General features: G+C 40.3%; 1 long non-coding RNA gene across 2 annotated transcripts; it reads left to right on the top strand.

Annotated features, from left to right (window-relative positions):
• The first annotated feature begins 464 nt into the window (after nucleotides 1-464).
• LOC118481963 lies at nucleotides 465-22632 on the top strand. Of its 2 annotated transcripts, none has more exons than XR_004866462.1 (7): nucleotides 465-700; nucleotides 784-1333; nucleotides 1656-1724; nucleotides 2006-2124; nucleotides 2220-2599; nucleotides 21669-21963; nucleotides 22196-22632. It is a non-coding gene; the product is annotated as an uncharacterized LOC118481963 (long non-coding RNA). The 2 variants fall into 2 exon arrangements; XR_004866461.1 differs by having other exon boundaries at nucleotides 466-688.
• Nucleotides 22633-23248: the final 616 nt, after the last annotated feature.

Here is a 23248-nt window from a genome sequence, read left to right as displayed (position 1 = left end):
CGATTTGCAAGGTGTCACCCGAGGAGTACTCGTCGGCCGCTGTGGATGTCGGTCTTGCGGCGAAACTGCTTCTTGTTTTTTCAAACTGGTTGTGATCCTTTGTTGAAACATGACAAACCGGCTGCCGGCATCGGTCGGGGTAGTGCCGGTCAGACATCATCGAGAAGAGAGGGAGATCGAGATGCAGGTGTTATTTGGTTATGTTATTTGGAGTTATAAAGATGGTGAAAATAAAAAATTACACCATGTCACCATGCCACGTTGGAGAAAATGTCCATGTCAGCAAAAAGAACTAACCCAGTTAGTGTTTATTTAACGACGGGGTGACACAATAACCTAAGTATTAAGTTAGGAGTGGTGTGAGCCAAAGTCAAAGTTGAGAGTGCCAGCGGCCAAATGGCAATAGTTGAGGGTGTTTAAATCCATTAACCCATATATATTTAATAATTATTTTTAGTCACGGTCTCCACTAAAACCCTAACTATCACATAAAAGCAGCCCCTTTTTTTCCTTCTTTCCTCTGTTCGACACTTCCCTCCTCTTCTCTAGGGTTTCTTGACAGTTTTCATCATTAAGGCTCCAAGCAAAGGAATTTTAGGGCAATTTCAAGGCTTCTAAGCCGCGCAAGGTCAAGATATTATACTATTTGAAGAATAGGCTAATGTTTCTTCTTGAACAAGTTATTAGGGTATGTTGATAGGTAACACAAACTCTTTTAATTGTTTTGATTTTAATTACTTTAGATCTATGGTGAAGAAATTGATTTGTTGGATCGGAAACCAGGGTAATATAGCAAATGGAAGGTGGAAATCACTAACTTAATACAACATTCAAGTTCACAAGTTGGTAATTTAGTTGTAAGTTTTTATCCATGACAAAAGCAAAGTTTTTGATGATGATATGATTATCTTGACACTAAATCGTTGATTTTACACTTTGTTTTATGGTTCCAGTTTGATTATTATCTTTAGTTTTTTGGTTCTGGTTTGATTATTATCTTTAGTTTTATGGTTCCAGTTTGATGTTTCAAAAAGAATAGATGGGATACGAGCATTTTTAAGTGTCAAATTACTATTCGTTCCATTCGGATATGAGCATTCTCCGTTTGCAAATGGAGACTTCTAGCAACCTATCGATCTTCCAGAACATTCGTTCCAGAGAGCTCAACGGATTCAGAGATATGTGGTAAAATGATTGTGAGTTTGTATGGATTGTGGTTTATGTAGTACGGAAATGACTATGTTTTGCGGATGATGGGTTTAGTTGAATAGGAGCTTTTGATTATAGACTTGAGGAGGATATTAGTCCTCCCATGGCGTTATCGTTTTGTAAGGTTTGATTTTACTTGCCTTTTAATCCATGAATGTTCGGATTATTAAGTATATTTTTCAAATACTTTCGGATTGGATTATTTACTTTATGACACCTATTTACAAGACACAAATAAGAAAAGTTAACAATGGAATCGAAAATAGTTTTTTTCGAATGCTCATTGTTGCTGATATTACTGTGAAAAAGTATCTCAAAATTGTTAGGATATGCAGGACATTTTGTAGTCCTCGGTTAGGATTTGCAATAGTTTTAACTTTTATGAATGGTTTATGTTGTGAATGATATTGTTGTTATGTTTGATGTTTACATGTTAATTCTTGCAGATGCTGTTGCTGATGCAAGCAAAGCAATGAATTGGACCCCTCAAATCCAAAGGCTTATTTACGCAAAGGGTGAGGGTTTTTTTTTTTTTTTTTTTTTGAACAAAAACAGAGTTTGTTATTATTCAGTTTTTGCATAATGCGTTTATGTATCTCTGTTATGCACAAGCTACTTTTTGTTCAGAACTTTTAGGTTTTTTTAATAATAGTAACGTGTCAAGTATGATCACCAAAGTTATATTGTTAAAAAAATTGATCTGGTTCACAAGCAAAAAAATTAAAACTCGCTGGAAAGGGGAGCATGTTCATTACTAATAAACACATACTCCTAACTCCTTATTCTATGTCTATAGTTTCAGATGGGGGGTTGGAACACACAGTGACATGTTCGAGATATTATTCCATATATGGAGTTGTTGCAACTATTTACTATTGATTGGCTTGACATCACCGTCATACATTGGTTTGCCATGTAAGTCTTTGTTATTGTTTTATATGGTAAAATTACATTTCTTAGATACAATTCTGTTTACCAATTTTATCATATGTATTTGTTCTTGATTTAAGGTATTTTTATGAGTTGCACAATTCTCCATGTGCGTTCTTCAATCTGCACCACATCAAAGGTGAATCATGCAATAAAAATTCTGAAGGTGTTTAATCACACATCATAGACATGTTTACGTTCCATACTGACAAAACATTTTTTTCTTGCACCATATTTAGCAAAGTAAGTTATGTTTTTCCACCATAATTACACATACATACTTAATTATTGTCTATTTTTTTTTTGTAGTAAATATTGGACATTAATTATCATTTGTCCCTCAACTGAGAAAGACTATATTATTGACTCTATAAATAGAGAAAAGGGCCAGCATAGTTACCTTCTTACGTCTATCATTGATGAAACTTTTGGGTTTCCATTTCTTTGGGAAATGGTGAAAGTATGTTTTCTATTTTATTATCAGTTTATTTTCATGTATGCAAAGTAGGGGTGCTCAAAAACCGGATATCCGGAAATTCGGATATCCGAATTTCGGATATCCGAAAATTTCGGATAGCTAATTTCACTATCCGAATCCGTATCCGAAATTTCGGATACGGATACGGATTCGGATACTGAACCGGATATCCATAATTCTAAAATAAAAATTTAAAATAAAAGTTTAAACAATCATCCATCTTTATAATGCAGCAAATATAACATCAGATCTTAAAAAAAATTACATTAAAATCCATCCTTGCAAAATAAACATGATCCATTGAATACTAAGTGTCACACCCCGATTTCCACGTGTTTCACCGGTGGGCCCGGTGGGGGATTACCGTGACGTAGTTGGCAACAATATAGTCAAACCACACAATATTTAAATGCACAGCGGAAGCAAAAGATAAATATATTACATTCCGAATATTAAGTAATGTCAAAGTATTACAACGGAAAGTAAAGGATCCACAGGCGGATCAAATAAAAGAAAACTGTTCAACAGACTTTAGGCATCTAGAACTTGCAAGATTCCTTATTAACGCCCTGAGCTTCTAGCCAATTACGTTCAGTACCTGTCACTTAACCCTTTTTGGAAAATACGTCAGTTTACACTGGTAAATACAATTAACCGACTCATTTGAAAAGGTTTAATAAAATTGAATTGAATGCACAAGGCACAACATATCTTTTATAACTTGGGACAATTATCTTTATAATCTTGTATACAGATTTACATGTTCGTTGTACGTTCAGGGCCCGATGTAGAAACCGAGTCAAGATTAACAGACACGCCACAAGTATAGGCCCACAAGAGAGTGAGATACCGTTTTCCTTATGCACTGTCACGGGTATGCCTACACCTCGTGCATAAGGCGTGGCCATTTTAAAATACAATGATGTCAGGGATATCCGGGACATGGTCATTAACCCCTAAAGACTTTTATTTCAAACAATACAGATTAAAGCGGGTTACCTCAATAATTTAATCACAATCCGACTAAACATTCAATACCCGACCAAGCGGTATTATTATAATACCGTATCCCAAGCCCGTATAAGGAAAATAAGTTAAAAGTATTTACCAGTGTAAACTGACGTATTTTCCAAAAAGGGTTAAGTGACAGGTACTGAACGTAATTGGCTGGAAGCTCAGGCGTTAATAAGGAATCTTGCAAGTTCTAGATGCCTAAAGTCTGTTGAACAGTTTTCTTTTATTTGATCCGCCTGTGGATCCTTTACTTTCCGTTGTAATACTTTGACATTACTTAATATTCGGAATGTAATATATTTATCTTTTGATTCCGCTGTGCATTTAAATATTGTGTGGTTTGACTATATTGTTGCCAACTACGTCACGGTAATCCCCCACCGGGCCCACCGGTGAAACACGTGGAAATCGGGGTGTGACAGGTTGGTATCAGAGCCAACACTGAGTGAATTAAACAATAGCCTTTGTGTTTAATCTCAGTTACGCAATTGCACATTCTTGAGTCTAGACAAGAACATAGGACGAATTCCATTTCGTTTCATTACTTCCTTGTTATTGTTCTGATTAGCCCTTGCATGGGCAAGTCATGTTCTTAAGAAGTCCCGTTTAAGGCAACCATATACTTGTTTTTAAAATTTTTAAAAAGGAACGATTATGTTAAGATATTATTCCTATATTATATAAGATCTACCATTATAATAAGATGACAAAATCTAAAAAGGACAAGACCTAGCTCATGTGTTATTTTAAAACAGGGCCAAGATGGTAGTTCCATAATTAGATTCAGATCCTCGTTAACATTCCAATTAAGGATTGTTCTACGTTAATTATTTAAAAGAATCTAAAGAGTAAAACCTAGCCTGAATGTCATTATAGACATGGCCAAGATGGTAGAACCTATCTAAGAGATTCAAAATTTTGTTAAATATCTGAAAGCATATTAACATGCTTGACAAAGTGTGATACGATAAAAATCACATAAGTCATTTTTAAAAGGGTTGTTCTAAATCCCCTTATCTATATAATCATCCCTTATGGATGAAGTGCCCACGGGCTATGAATAACGTCCTCTGAGACTAAAGACAGTGGTAGCCTACAACTCCCTGCCAAGAAAAGGTAGTGAACTTTGATTCAAACCTTAAATGCCTCGATTCTCTGAAATCATGGCCTATAAATTAAAACAGTCCTTGTGACTAGGCCTTTTGCGCCACATTAATATCCTTAATGTTTTGTAACTAGGATAAATAACAATGAAAATATAACTAACAAATTAACCAATATGGTTCATATTACCATGGTTGATGAATCGTCAAAAATGATGATTCCAAAATAACCTCTGAGTAAATGATTGTCATTATGTATGTAGCAATCAAGCTACATGGCTGGATCGGAGGAGGTCAACAGCCATCCAAGGGAGGATAATGATGCTCCCAGAGTTAATATAACTGGTGCGGAACTGCGGGCATTAATAGATAATGCCGTTACACAAGCTCTCGACAGGCAGTATGATGAATTAAGTGATACTCACTCTAAGACTCTATATGTGGCTCGTAGTAAGCCCCTCTCTAAATCACACGAGTCGAAGGAAGACGATAATCGTAACCCGTCAAATCAAAAGATTGTCCCGTCTAGACAGGTGGTGCTTTATCAAGAGGCACTAGTTAAGACCTGCTCATACAAATATTTTGTCTCCTGCAAGCCCAGAGACTTTACAGGAGAAAAAGGAGCCATCGATTGCATGACGTGGCTCGATGAGATGGACACCGTTGTTGACATCAGTGGATGTGCAGAGCAAGACATTGTGAAGTTTGTTTCACAATCTTTTAAAGGAGAAGCCCTAGCTTAGTGGAGGTCACTGATCCAAACTACGGGGAAGATCCCTTTATACAACATGACTTGGGATCAGTTCGTTGCTCTTATCAAAGAGAACTACTGCCCTCAACACGAAGTTGAGAAAATTGAGACTGAATTCTTGGCATTAGTCATGGAGAACTTAGATTGTCAAGCATACCTTACAAGTTTCAATACTATGTCTCGATTGGTTCCTTACTTAATCACGCCAGAACCAAAGCGTATAGCTCGCCTTATTGGGGGTCTAGCCCCAGAAATAAAGGCACGTGTGAAAGCATCGAGACCTGCTACGTTCAGGTCAGCGGCAGACCTGTCGCTGTCTCTTACACTCGATGTAGTCAGAAACATGGCTGCCAAAGCCTCTGAAGATGGAAAGCGTAAAAGGGAGGATGAGGATTCTCATCGCTCCGATAAGAAGACAGAGAGGAACTCTGAGGATAAGAAGAGTTCCGGGTTTAAGAGAGACAACCAGCAGTCGGGTGAGAAGACCAGGTGCGAAACATGTAGGAAATACCACCTGGGGAAATGCAGATTTGAATTTCAGTCTCTGCCTTGTGGAATTTGCAAGTCTAAAGAACATAAGACGTTGGAATGCACGAAGTTGAAGGATGCAACCTGCTACGGTTGCAACGAAAAGGGGCATATCAAGACTAACTGCCCTAGGAATCAGAAGAAGCCCGAAGAAGCCAAGAGAACAAACGCATAAGTCTTCAGGAGGAACGCCCAGGAGATGGTGCAGTATAATAAATATATAGCAGGTACCTTTCCTTATCAAGCAGTTTATGCAGAAATTAGTTACTACTGGCACATATAATTCTATAATGAATAATAATTGTTGAGAACTGTTGTTGTGACAACTCGAACTTTCGACTTGCTTTGATGTAACGTTACGTGATTAAGAGAACTGAATTATATGATTTTAAATGAATATTTGTTTACGTGTGTTATGTGTGTATGTATGTTATGCGTTGCATGAGCCCAAACTACACAAACCGGTCACACAAGCCCTTTGGGCCACACTTGAAATCGGACTCCATTTGATACCCGAGTTGGGCTCGGCCCACCCCCCACTCGCAACACAAAACCAGGACTAGGGGTTTGTCTTACCACTTTTGAAAATCACAAACACACACCCAACTCTATTTGCTCTCTCCCTTTCTCGGCTTGCTTGGAACCCGACGGCGAACAACCCTCACTCGGATCAAGGATCTCGGCTCACTTTCCCTTTTGTTCAATCCGATCGGTTAGTGTTTGATTATTGGTTGTTGATGTTTTGTTGTGTGTGCTTATAATAATCATGTTGATGATATTATATACTTGATTAACATGTATGATTAGGCTACATGGTTACTTGACATGAAATCGGCTGCATATAGGTTTGGCTATATGATGATTAGTTCTGATGTTGTTGATTAAACCGGCTGAGATATTATAATCTCGAAATTCCATGGCATGTTACATGATAATAACTGATTTGGTCTAGGGTGTTAGGTTGGTCCGATTGTTGTTCTTGATGATGAATATGAACAGGTTGAATGTGATATGAAAACTGATTAATTTTCTGTGTTTGATCTGTTCCGAAACTGCTGAATATGTTTGCTGAAATCACGGAGTAAATGTTGTTGGTAATTAAGGAAACCAGGAAAATCAGTTACACACACGGTTGCGACTCAGATTGCGAGTCGAAACCCCATGATCCCGACTCGAGACCACAACAGCATGAACCGTAACCACGGTTGCGAGTCCCGTTGCGACTCGTAACCAGACCATGACGAACCAAGATCACCATTGCGACTCGCAACCAGCTGTTGCGACCCGTAATCTCCGGTTGCGACTCGAGACCTCCGTTGCGACTCGAGACCATCAATTACACGCACACTGTTTGGGCCTCCACTGTCACGGGCCCAATCCTATGACTGTTATGTTGTTGGACTGATTTCCATTGGACTGCTTATATTATTTGGGCCGAGACCTTTATGTGGGACTTGTATAATTCTGGGCCGGGTGTAGTCTGGGATTAGACATTCAAATCACAAGTGATGTTTACGACATGTTGACTGTTTACGTGCATTACATGCTACTATGATTACTTGAACCGAACCTGACTTGTGTGGTAACCCTATTAGGACGTGGTTGACCACTGTTAGTTCAAGAACCCTCTTTCCTTTGTGTATCTGCCGAGCAAACCAAGGTGAGTTCACACAGCCAAGGCATGGGATTCCCGGGTTGGGAATTGGGTTGGATATGTTATTGTAAAAGGAGTTACTCGTACCTACGCATATACCAGACTATAGACCATCGTCCTCAGGTTAGTCAGGACACGTTACGTAAAGCCTACGTAACCCAGTACAATTGCCATATGTCTCCCGGGTCGGGAGGACACGTTACGTAAAGCCTACGTAACCCAATACCATCCACTGGCTTCCAGGTCGGAAGGCCACGCTGCGTAAAGCCTACGTAGCCCCCACGCGTACCACTGTCCTCGGGGAAGGGCACGTCACGTAAAGCCTACGTGACCCTGTACGTTTTCCTGTTCTCGGTAAAGAAGAACACATGGTCGGAAGTTAGTCTAGTAAGTACCGTTAATGAGAAGCCCTCATTAGCCAGGATAAACATGGGAAGCCCCCACCAGTAGTATGAACACAAGGTTTGGGAAGCCCCCACCTTTAGTACACACTAGTATGGGAAGCCCCCACTAGCTATACTTATGCATGTTATGAACTTACTTTCCGTGAACTCGCTCAACTAGTTTGTTGATTATTTGCTGCATGCCTTGCAGGACCTTAGGTACTGGAGCTTGCACAGGGAGGAGCAGGGCGTTGTGGGATTTGGATTCATGAACATTATTCGAACTTATAATTATTATGAGATTACATACTATGCTTCCGCTACTTAAACGATGTTGGTTTTGAAACATCAATCATGTCATGATGATCTACATTATTTACTTTTATATTAAATGCTATGTTTGATATGATTGATGGCTTGATCCTGGTCAGTCACGCTCCCAAGCGGTGGTATTCCGCGGGTGGATTTTGGGGGTGTGACAGATTGGTATCAGAGCCATTGGTTATAGAGAACTTGGTTTTAATATGGGAAAACGTTTTTATTAAAACCAGACTATAACCAGAACAGTGCTCTCAACGATCCACAACGACGCTTCGCTCCACGTGCAAGACTCGACATACTAGGTAATAAGGTTTATGTTTATTACCTGCTTACTAGAACTGCATAGAACTTTGCTCGTAGTATGCTTACATTACTTTGCTCACTACTTGTTATTGCTTGAGAACACCTACGTGCTTACACTTTTCTGTCATCGCACTACTCGCGAACCATACATACTTATGCTACCTTTACTGTTCGATCATGTCTGGACGTGTTGACATGACTCAAGCCCAGTTGACGGCTCTCATTAACGAACAAGTTGTTGCGGCGCTTACAGCCACACAAGCAGGAGGTATAACCTGCTATTCCAGACCTATCCTAGGATTTTAGATCCTACTCTCGTGACCCAACTCTCACGCTTAACCTTGACCTATCTTTCTCGCGCAACGGGTCGGAACGCACAGCAACCTGTCTGCACATTCAAGAACTTCATGGACTGTCGTCCAAATTCTTTCAGTGGCACCGAGGGGGCAGTGGGACTCCTCCATTGGTTTGAAAAGCTAGAGTCAGTATTCGAAACGTGCGAGTGCCCTGAGGCTCGCAAGGTCAAGTATGCAACTGGCACCTTGGAAAGAATCGCGCTAACCTGGTGGAACGCGCAGGTGCAAATTCTGGGGTTGGCAGCTGCTAACGCCACACCCTGGAACGAATTCAAAGAACGCATTAAAAGGGAATACTGCACGCGTGATGACATTCACAAGTTGGGAGTGGAGCTTTACCATTTGAAAGTGACGGAGTCAGAATTTGAAGCTTATACGAAACGGTCGAACGAACTGGCCATCTTGTGCCCAACCATGGTGGGTCCTCCAAGCAAGCGTATCGAATTGTACCTCAAGGGTCTAGCCTCAAAGATTCAGAGCCATGCTACATCGGCTAACCTCGACAATATCCAAGACACTCAGCGTCTTGTTCATCGCCTCACGGATCAGGCAGTGGAACAGAACAGGCTGACTAGTTGTACCAGCGCTATTACTACCGCTACCACTTCTGCTACTCCCGCTACCCCTAGTGACAACAAGCGGAAATGGGATGGGCATTCCAGCAAGGGTTCAGCTACCGTTCGGTCTCAAACACAGCAGCAGCGCAAGAATAGTGATCACCAAAGCCGAGTCAGCCAACTTCTGGTGGTCAGGGGCAGGATGGATATCGGGGAATTCACCCAATGTGAAACTAATGCAACAGACATCACGGTGGTTAGTGCAACGAGGGACATTGCCAGAGGTGTCTCAAGATGGGCCAATGAAGCTAAGGATTCAGGAGCCCACGGCCTGCAAATCGGAATCGCCAGCAACAACAGCAAGCAGAAATCCTATGCAAAGAAAAGATTGTTCGCATTCCTCGTTCTAGTCAGGAACCTCTCGAAGTTCAAGGCGACAAGAGTGGTGCTGTGGTTGGCATCATCTCTTTCTTAAAGGCGCATAAATGTTTACGAAAGGGGCACACCGCCATTCTGGCACTTGTCACTGACGCATCAGCAAAGGAAAAGAAGTTGGAGGATATTCCTGTTGTACGCGACTCTCCTCAAGTGTTTCCTGAAGATTTACCTGGTCTACCGCTTCATCGTCAGGTCGAGTTTCACGTCGAGCTCGCTCCAGGAGCAGCACCCATAGCTCGAGCACCGTATCGCTTAGCTCCACCAGAATCGGAAGAACTATCGACGCAGTTACAAGAAATCTTGGATAAGGGATTTATCCGACCTATCTCTTCGCCTTGGGGAGCTACAAGAACTCTTGGATACCAAATATCTGTGAAAAAGAAGGATGGCACCTTCAGGATGTGAGATTGATCTTGGAACTGCTACGAAAGGAACAACTGTACGCAAAGTTTTCTAAATGCGACTTCTGGCTTCGTGAAGTCCACTTCTTAGGCCACGTGGTGAACAGGGATGGGATTCATGTCGATCCATTCAAGGTAGATTCGATCAGGAACTGGCCTGTACCGCATACACCAACGGAAATACGCCAACTCTTGGGTTTGGCGGGGTATTACAGACGCTTCATTAAAGACTTTTCGAAGATCGCGCAGCCGCTTGCTATGCTAACACAGAAAGGTGTCACCTACCGCTGGGGAGATTCCCAGGAAACCGCCTTTCAGTACTTAAAGGATAGGCTTTGCAGCGCGCCTATTCTCTCATTGCCAGAGGGCACGGAAGATTTTGTAGTATATTGTGACGCATCAATACAGGGTTTGGGTTGCGTATTGATGCAGCGGGTTAAAGTGATTGCCTACGCCTCTCGTCAACTCACGATTCACGAACGGAACTACACGACGCACGATTTAGAGCTGGGAGCTGTTGTTTTCGCACTTAAAATATGGTGACACTACCTGTACGGTACCAGGTGCACAATTTACACCGATCACAGGAGTCTCGAGCATATTCTTAAGCAAAAGGATTTGAACATGCGTCAACAAAGATGGGTTGAACTGCTGAACGACTATGAATGCGCCATCAAGTATCATCCAGGCAAGGCCAATGTTGTGGCTGACGCCCTCAGTCGGAAAGACACTCTACCTAAGCGCGTGCGAGCGCTACAGCTTACGATTCAGTCCAGTCTTCCTGCACAGATACGAGATGCTCAGGTGGAAGCATTGAAACCAGAAAACGTAAAGGCTGAAGCTTTACGTGGTTCGAGGCAGCAAATGGAACAAAAGGAAGACGGCGCCTACTATGTAACGGGGCGTATTTGGGTCCCACTCTATGGCGGTTTACGAGAACTTGTAATGGATGAAGCACACAAGTCTCGCTACTCGGTACATCCAGAGTCGGACAAAATGTACCACGACATCAGAATTACTTATTGGCGGCCTAGCATGAAGGCCCACATCGCCACCTATGTTGGCAAGTGCTTGACCTGTGCAAGAGTCAAGGTTGAATATCAGAAACCAGCGGGTCTACTTCAGCAACCCAGGATACCACAATGGAAATGGGAAGAAATTTCCCTGGATTTCGTTACGGGCTTACCCAGATCCCAGCGTGGGAATGATACTATATGGGTGATCGTGGATCGACTCCCCAAGTCTGCACACTTCCTGGCTATAAAGGAAACGGATAAGCTCTCCACTCTCGCAGACGTTTATCTTAAAGTAGTTGTCTCGAGGCACGGGGTGCCCACCTCCATTATTTCGGATCGGGATGCACGATTCACGTCAGAGCTATGGCAAGCGATGCACAAATCTTTTGGCTCACGTTTAGACATGAGCACAGCATATCATCCTCAGACGGACGGGCAGTCTGAGCGAACGATCCAGACTCTTGAAGACATGCTTCGGGCATGTGTTATCGATTTCGGCAACGACTGGGAAAAACATCTCCCTTTGGTGGAGTTTTCTTACAATAACAGTTATCACACCAGCATTCAAGCCGCTCCATTCGAGGCATTGTACGGACGTAAATGCCGGTCACCTCTCTGTTGGGCAGAGGTGGGGGATAGTCAGATTACGGGTCCAGAGATTGTAGTGGACGCCACAGAAAAGATTGCACAGATACGACAACGCATGGCGGCAGCACGCGACCGTCAGAAAGCCTACGCGGATAAGCGTAAAAAGCCGTTGGAATTTCAGGTCGGGGACCGGGTATTACTTAAAGTTTCACCCTGGAAGGGTGTGGTACGTTTTGGCAAACGAGGTAAATTAAATCGGCGATATGTCGGACCATTCGAGATTATAGAAAGAATAGGCCCAGTAGCCTACCGATTGAACTTACCAGCTGAACTCGGGGCAGTTCACAATGTCTTTCATGTATCGAATCTAAAGAAGTGCCTATCAGATGAAACCCTCATCATTCCTTTTAAGGAACTCACTATCGACGAGCGGTTGCAGTTCGTCGAGGAACCTGTTGAAATTACGGACCGGGATGTGAAGGTCCTCAAACACAAGAGAATCCCTCTTGTTCGAGTTCGTTGGAACTCCCGACGTGGCCCAGAGTACACCTGGGAACGCGACGACCAAATGAAAGAAAAGTACCCCCAGTTATTCGAAACCAATGCTACCACTACTGAGGCTGAAGCTACTACTTCGGAATTTCGGGACGAAATTCCAGATCAACGGGGGGAGGATGTGACACCCCAGGAAAATCAGTAAACAGTACAGTTTACCTAGCTTCCTCAGTGAGTGCATACCAAATTTCGGGACGAAATTTCCAATTTGTTGGGGATAATGTGACAACTCGAACTTTCGACTTGCTTTGATGTAACGTTACGTGATTAAGAGAACTGAATTATATGATTTTAAATGAATATTTGTTTACGTGTGTTATGTGTGTATGTATGTTATGCGTTGCATGAGCCCAAACTACACAAACCGGTCACACAAGCCCTTTGGGCCACACTTGAAATCGGACTCCATTTGATACCCGAGTTGGGCTCGGCCCACCCCCCACTCGCAACACAAAACCAGGACTAGGGGTTTGTCTTACCACTTTTGAAAATCACAAACACACACCCAACTCTATTTGCTCTCTCCCTTTCTCGGCTTGCTTGGAACCCGACGGCGAACAACCCTCACTCGGATCAAGGATCTCGGCTCACTTTCCCTTTTGTTCAATCCGATCGGTTAGTGTTTGATTATTGGTTGTTGATGTTTTGTTGTGTGTGCTTATAATAATCATGTTGATGATATTAGATACTTGATTAACATGTATGATTAGGCTACATGGTTACTTGACATGAAATCGGCTGCATATAGGTTTGGCTATATGATGATTAGTTCTGATGTTGTTGATTAAACCGGCTGAGATATTATAATCTCGAAATTCCATGGCATGTTACATGATAATAACTGATTTGGTCTAGGGTGTTAGGTTGGTCCGATTGTTGTTCTTGATGATGAATATGAACAGGTTGAATGTGATATGAAAACTGATTAATTTTCTGTGTTTGATCTGTTCCGAAACTGCTGAATATGTTTGCTGAAATCACGGAGTAAATGTTGTTGGTAATTAAGGAAACCAGGAAAATCAGTTACACACACGGTTGCGACTCAGATTGCGAGTCGAAACCCCATGATCCCGACTCGAGACCACAACAGCATGAACCGTAACCACGGTTGCGAGTCCCGTTGCGACTCGTAACCAGACCATGACGAACCAAGATCACCATTGCGACTCGCAACCAGCTGTTGCGACCCGTAATCTCCGGTTGCGACTCGAGACCTCCGTTGCGACTCGAGACCATCAATTACACGCACACTGTTTGGGCCTCCACTGTCACGGGCCCAATCCTATGACTGTTATGTTGTTGGACTGATTTCCATTGGACTGCTTATATTATTTGGGCCGAGACCTTTATGTGGGACTTGTATAATTCTGGGCCGGGTGTAGTCTGGGATTAGACATTCAAATCACAAGTGATGTTTACGACATGTTGACTGTTTACGTGCATTACATGCTACTATACTTGAACCGAACCTGACTTGTGTGGTAACCCTATTAGGACGTGGTTGACCACTGTTAGTTCAAGAACCCTCTTTCCTTTATGTATCTGCCGAGCAAACCAAGGTGAGTTCACACAGCCAAGGCATGGGATTCCCGGGTTGGGAATTGGGTTGGATATGTTATTGTAAAAGGAGTTACTCGTACTTACGCATATACCAGACTATAGACCATCGTCCTCAGGTTAGTCAGGACACGTTACGTAAAGCCTACGTAACCCAGTACAATTGCCATATGTCTCCCGGGTCGGGAGGACACGTTACGTAAAGCCTACGTAACCCAATACCATCCACTGGCTTCCAGGTCGGAAGGCCACGCTGCGTAAAGCCTACGTAGCCCCCACGCGTACCACTGTCCTCGGGGAAGGGCACGTCACGTAAAGCCTACGTGACCCTGTACGTTTTCCTGTTCTCGGTAAAGAAGAACACATGGTCGGAAGTTAGTCTAGTAAGTACCGTTAATGAGAAGCCCTCATTAGCCAGGATAAACATGGGAAGCCCCCACCAGTAGTATGAACACAAGGTTTGGGAAGCCCCCACCTTTAGTACACACTAGTATGGGAAGCCCCCACTAGCTATACTTATGCATGTTATGAACTTACTTTCCGTGAACTCGCTCAACTAGTTTGTTGATTATTTGTTGCATGCCTTGCAGGACCTTAGGTACTGGAGCTTGCACAGGGAGGAGCAGGGCGTTGTGGGATTTGGATTCATGAACATTATTCGAACTTATAATTATTATGAGATTACATACTATGCTTCCGCTACTTAAACGATGTTGGTTTTGAAACATCAATCATGTCATGATGATCTACATTATTTACTTTTATATTAAATGCTATGTTTGATATGATTGATGGCTTGATCCTGGTCAGTCACGCTCCCAAGCGGTGGTATTCCGCGGGTGGATTTTGGGGGTGTGACAGTTGTCTCCGCCTGTTTAGGACTTCGGTCATTTAATGCGAGATGGAAATTTGCCGATGATACTTAAGAAAACGCTCCAACAAATCCTAGATTGATATTAGTATCTATTAGGAATTACTCTTTTCTGACACCCTGATGACAAGCTTTCATACTAACCAAAATCCATCAATATATTAAAGACAGATGTGACGTTTTAATCCCCTGTCAAAAAGATGATGGATTAGGTCCAAACCTTAGATGCCATTGATGGTCTTTCGTGACCTAGGCTAAACATAATGAATATATATAATAAAAAAAACATTCATTAAAAATGTTAGTACTTTATTGGCCTATATGGTCTATAGATACCATGGTTAATATATATTAAGGCCATCAGGATGAAGAATAGCAGTTGTTGGATTGCCGCTAAGAAATTGTTTTGTTGGTGTTAGGAACCAATATCGAGTATGGCAAACTCAGATAAGACAGCCATTGATTGTGTTATGAATGATGCGACACATGCCAATGATGCTACGATTGTGAGCCTTAGAATTTCCGAAGGTGTTCTTCAAACTATGATAGACGTAGCTGTTGGGAAGGCTGTGAAAAAGGCTATGAAAAAGTTCAAGGAGCCCCATGCTACTCGCTCCAAATTTTATCAGGGACCACATTTCCTTGCTCATAAGGAGGATCTTGTTCATGCCTCAACTGCAAAAGATGAGCTAAAAAGGAAAAGGGAGGAAAATAACTCCCAGAGCTCTATGAAGAAGAACAAACAAAAGTCTAACCAGAAACCAGTATGCAAGACCTGCAAGAAGTGCCATTATGGAAAGTGCAGGTTCGAACCAAAATCCCAATCACGACCAGGGGCTTGTGGGATCTGCAAATCAAGGGAACATAAAACGTTGGACTGCGAAGACATGGAGGATGCAGTCTGCTTCGGCTGTAATGAGAAAGGCCACATCAAGACCACGTGCCCTAAATATGTCAAATGAAATGCGGCTAAAGAAGGAAAGCCTAAGAATGAAAGCGCCTATATACCTGAGCTAGTTCATAAATAATGGCCTCAGGTACATTCCCTAATTTTATTCAGAAATTTTAATGCTAAGAGTTTTTTTTTTATTTTTCGGATGCCAATAAATCCTTCATAAACGATAGGTATAGCAAACTTTTAAAAACGTTTCATAAAAACCCTATATATTAAGCGTAAGGTAAAACCTACGGGTAGAAAATTCACAGGAACTATTCCTTCTATTCCTGTCGAAAATCTTCAATCATAAAGTCCTAATGTACCCTCTCTCCAGATAAAGTACGACATCCTATAAAATTCATATCCCTTTGATCTCCATTGATTTCGAATACCAAATGGTATGACGAAAGCACCATATGAGGATTTGTGTATCCTAATATGTTCCATGGATTGCTTCCACGCCTGATCAGTATGGGGGTTTAATGCATGGAACCACAAGGATATTCAAATAAACATACGGTACCAAAGTCAACCAGTAGTATTCAAAGAGGATATTTAGAAAATGGAAAATTTTTCTAGTAAGTGTCTTTGATTAAATCTGTGGACTCGTACATGAGTCACTCATTCGACACAAGCAAGGATGGACGAACTGGAGCCCGAGATTCGGAAAATCTTTGTAATCTCCTTGTATCTCGATTATCTTCTCCTGAGACTACCCTGTTTACCTCCAGAGAGGCAGGTAGAGTTAAGATTTATATCCCATTTAGGGCTGCATCATTATTACGAATTCTCCAAGACAGCTAGTACCATTATTGGAAAGGGTCGAACACCCTGATTAGGTAAGTTTTAAAAATAAAGGATTCATGTAGTCTAACTCAATATTCCGAGAGTTCGGTATATTTAATTAAGTAAGACGGTTCATTCTGCTTATGCATTATTACCGCAACCCTAAATTAGGCATCGATCAGGAAATTCCATCAACTGCCCAGGATCGTCGATTTGTTCGACTAATGACAAGGATTAGCTATTCCCTGAAATTAATTAAGCAGTGGTTGGAATAACCATCTTACCTTAAGATAAACTTTCTATAATGATTGATATATAAGCATCAAGACTGCTCCTTTGGAGACCTTGTATATGTAGAATGTCAAACATCTATTGTTGGGACAATAGATTGGTAAGCCCAATATTCAGGATCTGAAAGTTGCAGTGGAAACAACAAATAAGATCATACAAATCCCTAATCATCTGTGAGAAGCCAATATTCGGCAGAAAATCAAGGATTACGGAAAATGGCGAACCTCCTAGATTCTTGATAAGGAATAAGGTTCAACAAGAGATATCACCCAGGAAGGGTGTGCCAAATTGTTAAATTTTCAGGCGAGTTAAGCCCTGAAAATAGATAGAATCATTCGAAGGAAATCGAATGTATCAAGGTCAAGTAGCTTATAAGCTAAAACCTATTTATGAAGCTTGACGGAGCTCGCAAAATACTACACACTAGTGACTGAAGGATGTATTTCACCAATAAGTCAGGAAACACTATCACACAATGATATGCAGAATTATGATGTGATAAGCATCCTGTGTCGATTGAGGATCGACAGGATTAGAAGCCCCAAAAAGATACATGTACCTATTATAAAGGTCAATTGGAGTACCTTAGAGGCTCAAAGGTACTGGGGAAGATTAAGCCCAACATAAGACAGAAAATACTTCCTTTACATTAACAAATCTCGAGGTCGAGATTTCTTTTAAGGGGGTGAGGATGTAACACCTCGAAAATTTGTGTCCAATAATGTGATGACACGTGTCATAAGTTTACACGTGGCGTTAAATAATAAATAAAGGACTAAAGTTGACAAGCCTTGAAAGTATGTAAATTCGAGGGTTAAAAATGTCAACGAGGGGTAAATATACTGTATAGTAACCCTAAATGATGCTCGTACCTTCAAACGAATAAATCATGGATCGTACGGAACGAAATGCTGAAGAAAGTGAGAGATTACAAAGTACAGGGGTCAAATGTGTCAACATGTTTAATTTATACCTCTGAGTGACCCTTTGACGAACCCGAGACTTTGTAACAGTAAAATACGCTCACTTGAATATACAATGTAAATTTCGCGAAGTTCCGTTTTAAAACGAGAAAGTTATGATCAAATTCGTATGCGAGGGGTTAAAAGCGTCAACAATAAAAGTTAAGGCTTTTCGAATAGTAATTAAACTAACCGGGGACTTAACAATGCGGGTAGAAGTCACGAGGCCCTTGTTTGTAATTAATCGAGGGCCAAATCGCAAAGTTACCCCTTCGAAACCGAAAGGTCAAGCTCATCATGGCAAAAGATTTGAAAATCTTGATTTACAGGCCTCAGGCGGGCCGCGTTAATGAAACAAGTAAACTAATGCGGGCCGCGAGCCACCTGAGGATTCGTTTTCTGACTTAAGGATTCAGGCGGCCCGCGTCTAAGCTGCTTGATCCTTAATGCGGGCCGTGTGAAAGACACAGATGCAGAAAAATGATTAACTTCCCTGTTCAGCCTTCTAAACGTCATGAGATGCATTTAAAACCTTCCAAGTAACCCCTAAACAATCCCTAAGCATTAGGGACACGTGTTGATGAGTTGTGGTCAGTGGTAGAGTTGTGTGTCAACTTCTTATGGTGAGAAATGGACTATATAAAGACCATGATGTGCACCCCATTGTTCACACCTTCATCTGCATTCTTGGATCACTTCTGGAGCTCAAACCTTCTCTCAAGTGGTCACATTTCGTGCATAGGACTTCAGTAAGTGTTCTACTCCTTTCTTATTTGAGTTATCACTTAGTTTTAGCTTAGAAGTCACACCGTCGTAACTAACGATTGACTTCACGATAAATCACAAATGGTCCAGTGGTTTATCGAATCGAAAGTAGTTATATGTTGGTAATCATGTGGGCTTTAAACCCCTAAAAGGGCACCCTCTGATTCCCACTCTAACTAGTCCGAATGTCGAGTCAAACGTGCATAGAAAAAGTCAACAGAAATGCTATTTGGCGATTTAATGCATAATCAGTAATATAGATGGCGTGTAACTTGTTTTAACACTCATATAACATGATAATAAGTATATTAACTAGTCTAAGCCTGTTTGATCCAACCATTTACTGTTTTGACCCGGTTCGGAGCCGAAAGTCGCAAAACTTTGACTTTTGCTTTGACTTCAGTTCTGACCCGTTAAAGTATGATTTAGATATGCCTTAGGACTCTCTTAGGACCAGGTTACATGATGGTATAACCCTCTGTGACCGGTTCGTTGTTTGTCCGAGTCTTTTACACATTTCCGTTAAATGCTTAAAAGTTGACCGTAACGCCCTTTTCACTTTAAAACGAGAATTTTGGACATGTGAAAGGACAATAACCTTAGTTACTGATTTCTAAGCATGTCCCTAAAATTTCACATCAATCCGAGGTCTAGAATAGGAGTTATGCTAAATAGCGCAATTACGGAAACTTTAGTAATTAAACGGCGCAATTAGCATAAAGCCTATCTAAACCCAAATTTCGACACCAAACCTTTTACACACTGATGTAAAATAATATTTTGAGATTTTTAAAGATTTTTAATTATTTTTAACCTGCACATAACCTGCGGTTATGGCATCGATTCGGTAAATACCGAATATACCCTTTTCGGACGTAACTTGAGTTCTACATTGTATTTTGACCCGATTCCAGTTGCTACTGATTTTAAATAATAAATAAAGTATTTGGGACTTTATAAACTGTTCGGAAAAACTCATATTTTCTGTAGAACTCGGAAATCTCTTTTATAATCTTTAAAAAGACCGAAATACCCCTTCGGGGCACATTTTGGATTTAAACTCATTACGGGCATTATGGAAGGTATTCTACTGATACCACAACCTCTTTAGAGAATATTAACTTAGGAAACTTGTGTAGGACTCTTACGGTTACCCGTTACGCCTTTTGCGCGCACGGTTCGGTTTATGTAACTAGCTTACTTAAACTAGCCGAAACGGGTCAAACCTTATCATTTTTTACTTCAAAATCCAGAGTGTGGTTATTATACCCATATAAAACAAGTCTTCAAACTTGTTGGGTCCAAACCACATTCCATTCCCGGTTTTCGCCTTTCACGCGATTAAACCGTATTTATCCTTTGAAACTGACCGGTCTAAGCTAAGGCTAAATTAAAGACCCGTTAGGAATCTAATAGGTTAATAGAACCTTCGTTCCAGATTGAGAGCCCCAGTAGAAGTACTTGCGCTTGCTGATTAGAATATACGGCTGAGTATAAATTGCTTTTGGTAGCTCAGGTAAATACTTTTAACTTATTTTTCCTATACGGGCTTGGGATACGGTATTATAATAATACCGCTTGGTCGGGTATTGAATTTTTAGCCGGATTGTGATTAAATTATTGAGGTAACCCGCTTTAATCTGTATTGTTTGAAATAAAAGCCTTTAGGGGTTAATGACCATGTCCCGGATATCCCTGACATCATTGTATTATAAAATGGCCACGCCTTATGCACGAGGTGTAGGCATACCCCTGACAGTGCATAAGGGAAACGGTATCTCACTCTCTTGTGGGCCTATACTTGTGGCGTGTCTGTTAACTTTGACTCGGTTTCTACATCGGGCCCTGAACGTACAACGAACATGTAAATCTGTATACAAGATTATAAAGATAATTGTCCCAAGTTATAAAAGATATGTTGTGCCTTGTGCATTCAAATCAATTTTATTAAACCTTTTCAAATGAGTCGGTTAATTGTATTTACCGGTGTAAACTGACGTATTTTCCAAAAAGGGTTAAGTGACAGGTACTGAACGTAATTGGCTGGAAGCTCAGGGCGTTAATATGGAATCTTGCAAGTTCTAGATGTCTAAAGTCTGTTGAACAGTTTTCTTTTATTTGATCCGCCTGTGGATCCTTTACTTTCCGTTCTAATACTTTGACATTACTTAATATTCGGAATGTAATATATTTATCTTTTGCTTCCGCTGTGCATTTAAATATTGTGTGGTTTGACTATATTGTTGCCAACTACGTCACGGTAATCCCCCACCGGGCCCACCGGTGAAACACGTGGAAATCGGGGTGTGACACTAAGACTCAAATTTACTAATGTATGTTTCTTCTGTAATCATTCTGCAACAACAGTGAACACATTAAAATGGTATAAATGTCTCAAAGTTGTTTTCAATCCATCTATCTGTCAACAGTTGTGAAAAGGACCTTCGATGGAAACCCTTTTTGAACAAAACAGTGACTTACCTAATCATCTTCGAATGGAACAAAACAAAATAGAAATCCTTTGATTGAAGCCCTTCAACCTTCATTCACTTCGAATCAGTTGACTTCAATGGAAATTGGAAACCCTTTGTGGAAAAGGCTTCTTGACTTCGTAAGGTAGGTGCAGCGGCTGAGAAAAAACGTGTTATGTATACATGAAAGTTGGGGTTTTATTTGATTTATTGTTATATAATTAAAAACTAATAAAAAAAGAATTTAAAATTTCGGATATCGGATATCCGAAATATCCAAAAAAATTCAATATCACTATTCGAATCCGAATTTTCGGATTATCCAAAATTCGGATATCCGAAATTTCAGATATCCGAAAATTCGGATAATTCGGATTCGGTTTTGGATTCGGATTTTTTTGAACACCCCTAATGCAAAGTACTTAATTGTTAAATCAATGCAGTGTAAGCAACAAAAGAATGGTTGGGAATGTAGTTTCATGATAATCAAGCACATGCATGAATTTGTCAATTCTATTCGACATGATTTTCCTACTAAAGTAAGTGGTTTGTATTATAGATTTTGTAGATTACCTAAATTATCTATTTTTCAATTACATATTTTCTATTTCTTTTTTTAGCTTTGGAACGAAAAAGGCTTTCTTCCGCAAAAAGAAATCGACAAACTGATCTTGAGACTTAACACCACAATTTATCAGCAGGGTGTTTCCAACGGGTCAGATGCGTGTGTGACAATAGGTAAAATGTATTTCCATCTGTCACGTATAATAAACAAACCTAATATAATTAGAAACTGAATCCTATTTTGTTTTTGGGATATCTTCTGAGTCTATATGTTGACTTGGGAAACATACTAAAAATGCTTTACTGGGTATTATTTTCATTCAGCTTCGTTATAATCTATTAGTTTTGTTGTGTCTTGAACAAATTGTTTCTTATTTTTTTCGTTTTTTTAAACTATAACGTCCAGGGATAACTAAACAACTCACAACATGTTTGGAGGAGACAATATGTAAGAAATCAAATCTTTTCTTTCTTATTTTGTTATGGATCACCGAATCTCAATAGATGTGATCTTGATTAATTTTTACTTTTACTTTTGTCAATCAGTGGGGGTAATGAAAACCAAGAAGATAGCAAGTCAAAGTTGGAGTTCCACTGTTGGAGTTGAGAACCTTTTTCATTTCGCGTTTGAACTTTTGGTTGCAATTTCGTTTCTATAGGAGTTTTAGTTTTTTTCATTTTGTGTTTGAACTTTTGGTGGCAAGTTCTTTTTCTGTAGGAAGTCTTTTCATTTCGTGTTAAGTGAGGAATAGACTATTGTCATTTGGTATCAAAGTATTATGTTTTCTTTGTTTATTTTGAATCCATTGACTGTATTTTTTTGTTATAGAAATATAAAAAGTTCCCAGAATTATTATTACTATTATGATTATTATTATTATTATTATTATTAATGGCTTAGAAAGTTTTGTTAACTCTACTTATTGACGCGGTTGTTTCTATTTAATGACATGGTTTCTAAACCGCGCTAAAAGATAGCCTCATTTTTTAACTCCCTATTTAAAGTGGCTTTGGACGCGTCTGTTTCTACTTAATGACGCTGTTGTTTCTATTTAATGACGCAGTTTCTTAACCGTGCTAAAAGATAGCCTTATTTTTTGACTCCCTATTTGTTGGGGCGGTCCATAAACCATGTCAAAAAAACAATTTTAAACGCCCCAATGAACCATTTATGTACTAGTGTGGATTTATCACTTTATCGGCCTTTACTATTATTATTATTATATTAACTCGTAAACAAAAAATTCGATGTATAATTATAATAATGATAAACATTTATCATGTTAAATGTAAAATGCATTGTTATATTTTTAACTTTATTCCTTTATTTATTAACTAGACTAAATTATAGACTCGTGTATTACTAGGTGTTGTACCATAAATACAACTTGATTATATAATCTGTAAAAAAAACTTTATAAAACTAACGTGTTCGATGATATCATCATATGACAATTCA

This window comes from Helianthus annuus, chromosome 9 (assembly GCF_002127325.2).
Source record: "Helianthus annuus cultivar XRQ/B chromosome 9, HanXRQr2.0-SUNRISE, whole genome shotgun sequence".
In the NCBI taxonomy this organism is placed as follows: Eukaryota; Viridiplantae; Streptophyta; class Magnoliopsida; order Asterales; family Asteraceae; genus Helianthus; species Helianthus annuus.
This window is presented reverse-complemented; position numbering and strand designations above follow the sequence as displayed.